The sequence below is a fragment of the Helianthus annuus genome, chromosome 12 (assembly GCF_002127325.2).
Source record: "Helianthus annuus cultivar XRQ/B chromosome 12, HanXRQr2.0-SUNRISE, whole genome shotgun sequence".
In the NCBI taxonomy this organism is placed as follows: domain Eukaryota; kingdom Viridiplantae; phylum Streptophyta; class Magnoliopsida; order Asterales; family Asteraceae; genus Helianthus; species Helianthus annuus.
Window position 1 is genome coordinate 96,937,010 of NC_035444.2, and position 8,572 is coordinate 96,945,581.

At 36.1% G+C, this 8,572-nt stretch overlaps 1 pseudogene; it reads left to right on the forward strand.

Moving 5' to 3' along the window:
• Window positions 1-4,469: 4,469 nt before the first annotated feature.
• Window positions 4,470-6,814, forward strand: LOC110895561 (annotated as a pseudogene).
• Window positions 6,815-8,572: the final 1,758 nt, after the last annotated feature.

An 8,572-nucleotide genomic window follows, 5' to 3' on the forward strand; every position in this document is an offset into this window, starting at 1 on the left:
AATAAGTTCATTTACGTGTGTAGGTTAACCAAGCTGTGAACAAATGTATATTCAAATGTAGTGGTTGATTGTGCAAAGATTAAAGAAGTGAAATTCGTTTTTGGGTTAATATGGAAGATTCTTATTTTCGACTTTGAAAAGATGTTTTAGATTTTAGGGGGGTATAAATTTAAGTTCAAAATTTCTGTAAAATTTAAAAACATCATTTCAAAATCATTTCAGATTGATAAATTTTCAAAAGCCAAATACATTAGAAAATTATCAAAATGTTAAAAACATTGAAAACTTATAAAACGAGATTATAGTTGCGAAAAAAGAAAATGATAGTAAATCAGTAGACTATCAGTGCATGCTAAAGACTTTTATGTTTAAAAGTTTTAAACGGTGTTACTAAAGATGTGTCGGTAGGCTTAGCTAAACTCATAGTTTTGCAAAAACGATACAAACTAAAAAAAGCCTAGTTCTAGTGGGAAACACAATTGGAAGCATAATATTAGGTTTGTCCTTCGTGACTGTGTACCTACTCGGTAATCACTGAATGCTGCAAAGCATAAAAACCGGCCAGTTTGAGTACTTTCACAGTTAACTAAAAAATCAATGTGATTATGTTTTCATTTTCAAAAGATGCATACTTGTTTTATTTCATTATTTTTTTTAAGCATTGGGCATCCTCTATGTATACGAAAGTATTGAACTAGATTTTAGTGTCTAAACGTTTCTCAAAACTTTTATACGTTATTTTACTTGGTGTTTCATTTAAATCTTGGATCATCTCAGCCTATATGAGAATATCGAACTGGTGGTTATGATTTAAACGATTTCAACTAGTTTTTATTTCTTCTTTGGTTTAAACATTGGACTTTTTGCGTATTGAAAGATTGAGCTAATTGTTAATGTTTAAACATTCTGCATTATTATTGCACATACCATAGTTGAAGATGTTTAAAGGCATTATCTTGGTCTGTGTATTATTACATGATGAGCGGATATGCTAACATTGTGGGGTCCATCGGAACATAGTGAAAAATTAATGTACCTTAACGTATCAGTGAACACTACGATAGTTTTAGATTGAGTTTAAGTGGATAATCCATATCGACAATCCACGTGAATTATTTAAACTGAATGTTTCTTAGACCAATGGTGCAAATAATATGTCCTATAAACAGATATGATACTCTGACACATTTTCTCGTAAAAATATGAACTGTAAATATTACATTTAGTATTTTTTACATTTCTACATGCAATATTCAAAATCTAAAAAGATTTTCTTTCAAAATACAAAACGATTTTCTTTCAAAATCCAATTTTTTTTTTCAAAATCTTCCATGGAAACCTGGTAATGTTAGATGTGAGCTCAGAGTTCAGGATCTGGCGGGTTGCGATAGAAGTTTGGGTAGAAAAGAACCAATTCAGTTGAATATGATAAAGAACGGAGTAGAAGCAGATGAATTAGCCATAAGTTGAAAGCATCATTCATACCAAAAGAGTATACATCTTTTACAAGCTTGAGAAAAAATTTCCCCAGCATCTCCCCTCTGGGAACTCCAAAGCTTAACAAATTTTAACACATGAATCTATTTATAGGCATGATTTATCCGTGCAGATGAGTCTCGTCTGTACGGACCACTTCTAAGCACCAAATCTCATGTGTTCGTATCTAACTCTCATCTATACAATATTCAATGCATGCTCTATCTAGCCTATTCGCACAGTGACGGACACACAGAATATGCACTAACAAGAGCATCATTCAAGGGGAAGATTGTGGTTTCACTTGAAGATGGGTTAAGTCAGAGTTTACAAGGCTTGTGATTAATCAACAAATAAGATCAAACCACTTTTATATTGTATGTAAAGATAAACAATCACAAACAAGAAATCATCATCAACATCTATTTTTCATTATTATAAAATGTTTTACAGAAGATTTATTTTACAGACTCCCTCTTAGAATGATTACTAAACAATTATGTTCATACAAAAGAAAAGGCAATGTGTAGTGATGAATAGATCTCTAACAGGTAACATATTTATACTAAGTACGAAAGTTATATTTGTGATTGGCTGACATCACCCTAATAGTGACATCTAACATTCCTAACAGAAAAGATTCCATGGATATTGCAGACATCTGTGTAAATCAAACAACTGATCTAACTGTGCTAAACATTGTTAAAAAGAAAATACTATTACATTGGAAAGCAACTGTTAAGCTATCCTTTGTTGCTTTTTCCAAACATCTTTTTTGCCAGACAGATGTTTGGTCTTCTTCATTAGACCTTTGCTTCAACAGACTTTAGGACTTGAACAAACCTTGTTTCTTCATGAACAACGGTTCTAAGGCTTTAAACGGACATTTGTTGGTCTTCAAGAGATGCTCTGATTTAGGTGTTCAAGATTCACTATCTTTGGGACGAATTGAATCTGGTTGAAACTTCTATTTATTATTTCTTGATCACTTGATCATGTTTTGGCTTTTGAATATCATTTATTTGTTCTATTGTAGGTCCAACAAGATGTTATCCAAGACAGATCAAGACTTAAAATCCCAGATTTCGATATGTCCAACAGGAGACTGTTAGTGTACTTTTGTATGTCCATAGTTATAAATCTAAATGTACATAACGTGTAACCGACTTAAGTCCGTAAGTGTTCCAGACAGAGTTTTCACTAGGGTTTGGCCCAGAGGTTTGGGTATGTTTGGTTAAGTTGTAGATGTATCACACATCATTATGATTGATGTATGATATGATGATTTCACCAAGCTTTTCACAACCTACAAGGCATGGCAATGATGACATTATATAGATGGACGCATGTATGGAGTAACGCGCATGGAAGTGGAAACGTAGGAGTCCTACGTAAGAGTAAAAAGCACAGAACTCATGCACATCGGACACTCCTATGTGGATTCTTAAACTCTATATATATGGTCATACGCTAATAACTTCTTATAATTTCCGAAACCGAGCACAAGAGAGCTTATTAGAAAGGCGTTGTTTTGTGTCGAAACTCGATCCAGATCTTGTTTGAATCGTAATAAAACTTCAACTGTTTATATTTGCTTACGTGTGCACGATTACGGTTCTGTTTAACGGATTCCGCATGTTAAACCGGATGAAACGCGGATCTTGTGTTCTTCGGTGAACTGCTCCTGAACTTACAGTTTTTAGGGTTTAAGGTGTATGCATGCATGTATATGATATCAATACTTTTGATTCAACATTTCAAAGAAAATATAATCTCAATGTATGGCTTTGTTTTGAATTATATAAACGTGTATTCGTGATTGTTTACGTATCATGCAAGAATAATTAGTTAAAGAATTATATGTGGAAAAAAAATATGAGTTACATTATAATGGAAAACAATTGAATAATATGAAACGTTACATTAATCGCTAAAACAAATATTCAAACGATATGGTTGAATTGTTTAATCTCAATCGCAAAAACAAACTTCCAAACTATTTAACTTGATTGTTTGGACAACAACTATAACGAAAAGGCTGATTCGCTAAAAGAATTCGAAGGATCTAATAAAATGGTTTATAAAATCACTAAAATACTACTCTAATCTATAAGACCTGATTGTTTAAATTCCCTTACTTAATCACTAAGACATACAAACGATAAGGCTCAATTGTTTCTAAAATCTTAAACCATGATTTTCAGTCACTCACTAAATTTGAACGTGATCTCTCCGTCGCTAAAGATTTTTTGGGATTAAGCTTGACTGGATAACAACAGTTCAAACGATTAGGATCCGAAATTAACGTAGAACACAGTCAACTGTTTCGAAGAATAACATTGACTGAAAGTTGATCGGAAATACGCAGAACTAACCAACTATCAACCAAATACGATAACTAATGAATCTATACACTTGAAATCACAAATCTAACAAACCAATACAATCAATTTCAATAAACAAACACATTTTTGGATACAACCAAAACCACAGATAAGGGCACTATAATTGTTAAAATGTTATATATTTTTTATATATAATTTATTATAAAAAGAAAAGCCAACAAAATGAATATTTGGTGCAATGGAAAGAGTCCTTGTCTATGAAATCAAAGATTTTCTTTCATGATTAATACATATTCATCAAGTACAAATATGTAACATTAATTCCTAGTAATGGATCGAAGTGACAACTGGAATATAGTATATCCACAGGTTTTCTTATATATTAGCTTGGTTTGTAAGTGAGACATTCAAAATAAAAAAAAAAAAATGATACAATAAAAAATTTCATGGTATTACAGAAAAGGAACAAGTCCTTACGACAAAGGAAAGGTTTTGAATAATAGATGAAAATTATCTCTTTCTTGGCACTCTAAAGTTGCACACCAACAACAGTAGCTAGGTGGTCAACATTAAAATATCTTTTATCATCCTTTGACGCAACCTGGCCAGCCTATATATATCTATCCAAGTTTCAGTGCATGCAGTAACAAAAGCATTCAGCTTCTTGCAAGTGAGATCGAGATGGGTGGTTTTCTGAGAATACTAGTTGCGACAACTTTACTTCTTCTTTCGGTGTATTCTGTTGCTGGCACCACCAGGAGCTACGAGTTTAACGTATGTTGCATGCCATATCTAAAATGTTAGCTCTTTTAATTTTCTTTAACATCTGGATATAAAATACGTACACTTGTGCAGATCCAGCTGCAAAATGTGACAAGACTTTGCCACACGAGGAGCATGGTGACAGTGAACAGGAAATTTCCAGGTCCACATATTGTAGCTACGGAGGGTGACCGCTTGCTTATCAAAGTTAACAACCACGTCTCCAATAATATTACAATCCATTGGTACAAGAGCTGCATGTTTCATTATGTATATATATATTTTGTATTTCTATTAGATGCATGTGATAAATATTAATGTCCCATGCAGGCATGGTATTCGTCAGCTACGGAGTGGATGGGCAGACGGGCCCGCTTACATAACACAATGCCCCATTCAAACGGGACAGAGTTATGTGTACAACTATACGGTGGTTGGACAAAGAGGAACTTTGTTTTGGCATGCACATATATCATGGCTACGAGCGAGTCTCTATGGCCCTCTTATCATTCTCCTAAAGCTTAATGTCCCATACCCTTTTTCAAAGCCCTATAAAGAAGTTCCCATCATCTTTGGTAAAATTACTTCTCTGTGATTGATATCTCATGTTTGTAAAGTTGCATAGGCTGAGAACCTTTATGTCTGCAGGGGAGTGGTTTAATACTGATCCAGAAGCCATAATTGCCCAAGCAACACAAACTGGTGGAGGTCCAAATGTGTCTCATGCCCGATACCTTCAACGGGCTACCAGGTCCTTTGTACAACTGCTCTGCTAAAGGTATTGCATAGCTAGCATTTCATATTTATAGTACATGTCACCATATATATATATATATATATATATAGGTTAAAGATATATTTTTTCCCTAAAATTGGCAGATACGTTCAAACTGAAGGTTAAGCCCGGGAAGACATACCTACTTCGACTCATCAATGCAGCACTCAATGATGAACTCTTTTTTAGTATAGCAAACCACACCCTCACAGTTGTTGAAGCTGATGCCATTTACACAAAACCTTTCGACACTGAAACACTTATACTAGCTCCTGGTCAAACCACCAATGTCCTCCTTAAGAGCAAACCGAAATTTCCTGGGGCCAACTTTGTTATGTCTGCTAGACCATATGTAACTGGACAACGAACCTTTGACAATTCCACAGTTGCTGGTATTCTTGAATATGAGTCCTCCATTCACATGAAAAATCTACCACTCTTTAAACCAACTTTACCATCTTTAAACGACACTTCATTCGTGACACGGTTCTCAAATAGACTTCGAAGCTTGGCAAGTCCTCAGTTTCCGGCTAATGTCCCACAGAAGATTGACAAGCATCTTTTTTTCACTGTAGGACTTGGTACCAGTCCTTGTGAAAAAAATAAAACTTGCCAAGGTCCAAATGGAACTAGGTTCGCTGCATCTATTAACAATGTGTCCTTTGTACAGCCAAGTGTTGCGCTTCTCAAGTCCCATTATTCCGATCAATCAAATGGTGTTTATAGTCCTTATTTCCCGATCAGCCCCTTACATTGGTTTAACTATACTGGGACTCCTCCAAATAATACCTTTGTGAGCAATGGCACAAAACTTATGGTTCTTCCATTTAATACTAGTGTTGAGTTAGTGTTGCAAGATACCAGCATTCTTGGCGTTGAAAGCCACCCTCTTCATCTCCATGGCTTCAACTTCTTTGTTGTTGGTCAAGGGTTTGGAAACTATGACCCTAACAAGGACCCAAAGAACTTCAACCTTGTGGACCCTATTGAAAGAAACACGGTTCGGGTCCCTACCGGCGGGTGGGTTGCTATACGATTTCTTGCAGATAACCCAGGTTTGTTAATTAATGCACGCCTGTTTCTTAGCGTAGGTATACACAAGATATATTATGTGTTTTCATTGATATCTTTTACGTGTGGAGCAGGGGTATGGTTCATGCATTGCCATTTAGAAGTTCATACAAGTTGGGGCTTGAAGATGGCTTGGCTAGTCTTGGATGGAGAACTTCCAAACCAAAAGCTTTTACCTCCACCGGCTGATCTTCCAAAGTGCTAAACTTTCTTTTTGGTAGCTTCACTTCAATTACTTTTTTTATTTTAGCATTCAATTTTATCGGATACGTATTGAAATTGCTTCCCTAACAGTTGACTAGCAACGAGAAGAAGGCTTTTGCTGTTGTTAAATTGTTATAAATATATCAGGAAACATCCTTAATAAATTTGACTCTTCCTTGCACGTCTTAGTCTTAATCCGTAGAACGTAACTAGCATTTAAAAGCCACACTCTAATATATATATATATATATTTATTATGTTATTACACCAAGACCCGTTAACAGCTAATTATACTGTATCCCACATTGTTTGATGATATTAAATTTTCTTGCTAAATAACTGAAATTGAAAAGCAGGTGCGACTTGTCTACGTTATTCCAACAACATATTAGAAAGTAGTATTATATTGGGATCTGTCTTTGTTAGTACACTTTATGTGGACGCGACTCGGTTAGGTTCGGCTCAAGACCGACGTCGCGACATTCCTCCGTGGTGCGCCCCAGAGATCGACACGCGAAGCACGAATAGCCGCGAACCGTTTCCCGCCGACACATCACCATGACATCACCATGATGATGCCATGATGATGTCATGTGATATCTTATCTTTCCATGCAACAATGAAATCAAATGAATCTGACATGCATGAAAAAGTAAATCGCATAATTGTTGTTGGGCTTGGGCTTGATATCCAGTGAATAACCAGATCAATACATAGTCTACGAAGAACCATTAAAACAACATCAGACGAAGAACCATGTGTGAAGTTGACGAAGAACCAGCCCAATGAAGTCTCACGAAGAACATTATTCGTGGTGTAGGATCAGTTTTGACCACACGAATGAGTCAATCAGAGCTAGTGCTTACTGAAAATGTGGCGGAAACACATTTTCAGCATGATACAAAGATAAACGTAACAGAAAGGAGTAGAAACAGATGAATTCACACTTTAAACACTTTTACTTCACTTGATAACGATTGCCACACGGTCAGCAGTTCGACGTAGAGTACAAGACAACGTTACAAATGAAGTGAACATCAGGGGTATTTATAGAAGACTTGGTCCGCTCATGTGACATGTCCACAAGAGCGGTCCAGACTACAAACCTGGTGTCACACCCTGGCTTTGCGGAAGCGTGGTTAATTTGGTGTGACTTCTTAATACCATAGCTTAATCATAACCAAGCTATATGAATTAAAAATATGCAAGATCATCCATTAAAATAAAAATACCATAACATTGTCTTAACGAGATAACACCCTAACAACCATAAACTTGTTCACCAAACATTACAAATTCAATCTTAACATAAACATGATTCAAGGACTGTGACTTGTCCAGGAAAGAGTCACATTCCCTGAACCATGGATGACCTCGGTGACTAATGCAGCGGAAAACATGCCATACCGTGCCAGATCTTTTAATTCCCTGAAATACATGTAAGTTGAAAAATCAACAATAATGTTGAGCGAGTTCATGTGTAAGTGAGTAAATAAACCTTTGTCTTTATCAAAAATCCTGGTATGTAGCAAATAAGGAAAAAGAGACCACCAATGGTTTGCAAGGCCATTGATATGTGTGAAGTGCAAGTAGGAAGACTCAAACCTAGCGGATTTATGCGTCGGGCACTAAGTCACCCCGAGGTCCGTTATGCTGGACCTGGGGCTGGGCTCGCTACACCCAGATAGATCTACCGCTCCTGTCCCTCGGTCCTACCATGAGGATTAATGGCCTCAAGTTTCCGCCTACCCACTCACATGATCTAAGTAACAAACCTCCTTACGCTAACCATACCATGTATAAAGTATTCATAATCAATGTAACATGTATTTCACCCCCGCAGTTTAGAAAACTGAAAACAGTTAAGAGAAAAGGGGGACATGAACTCACAGTCAGTGCGTCGCTATACCAAGTACTCCGAATGTCAGGCAGCTGTGCA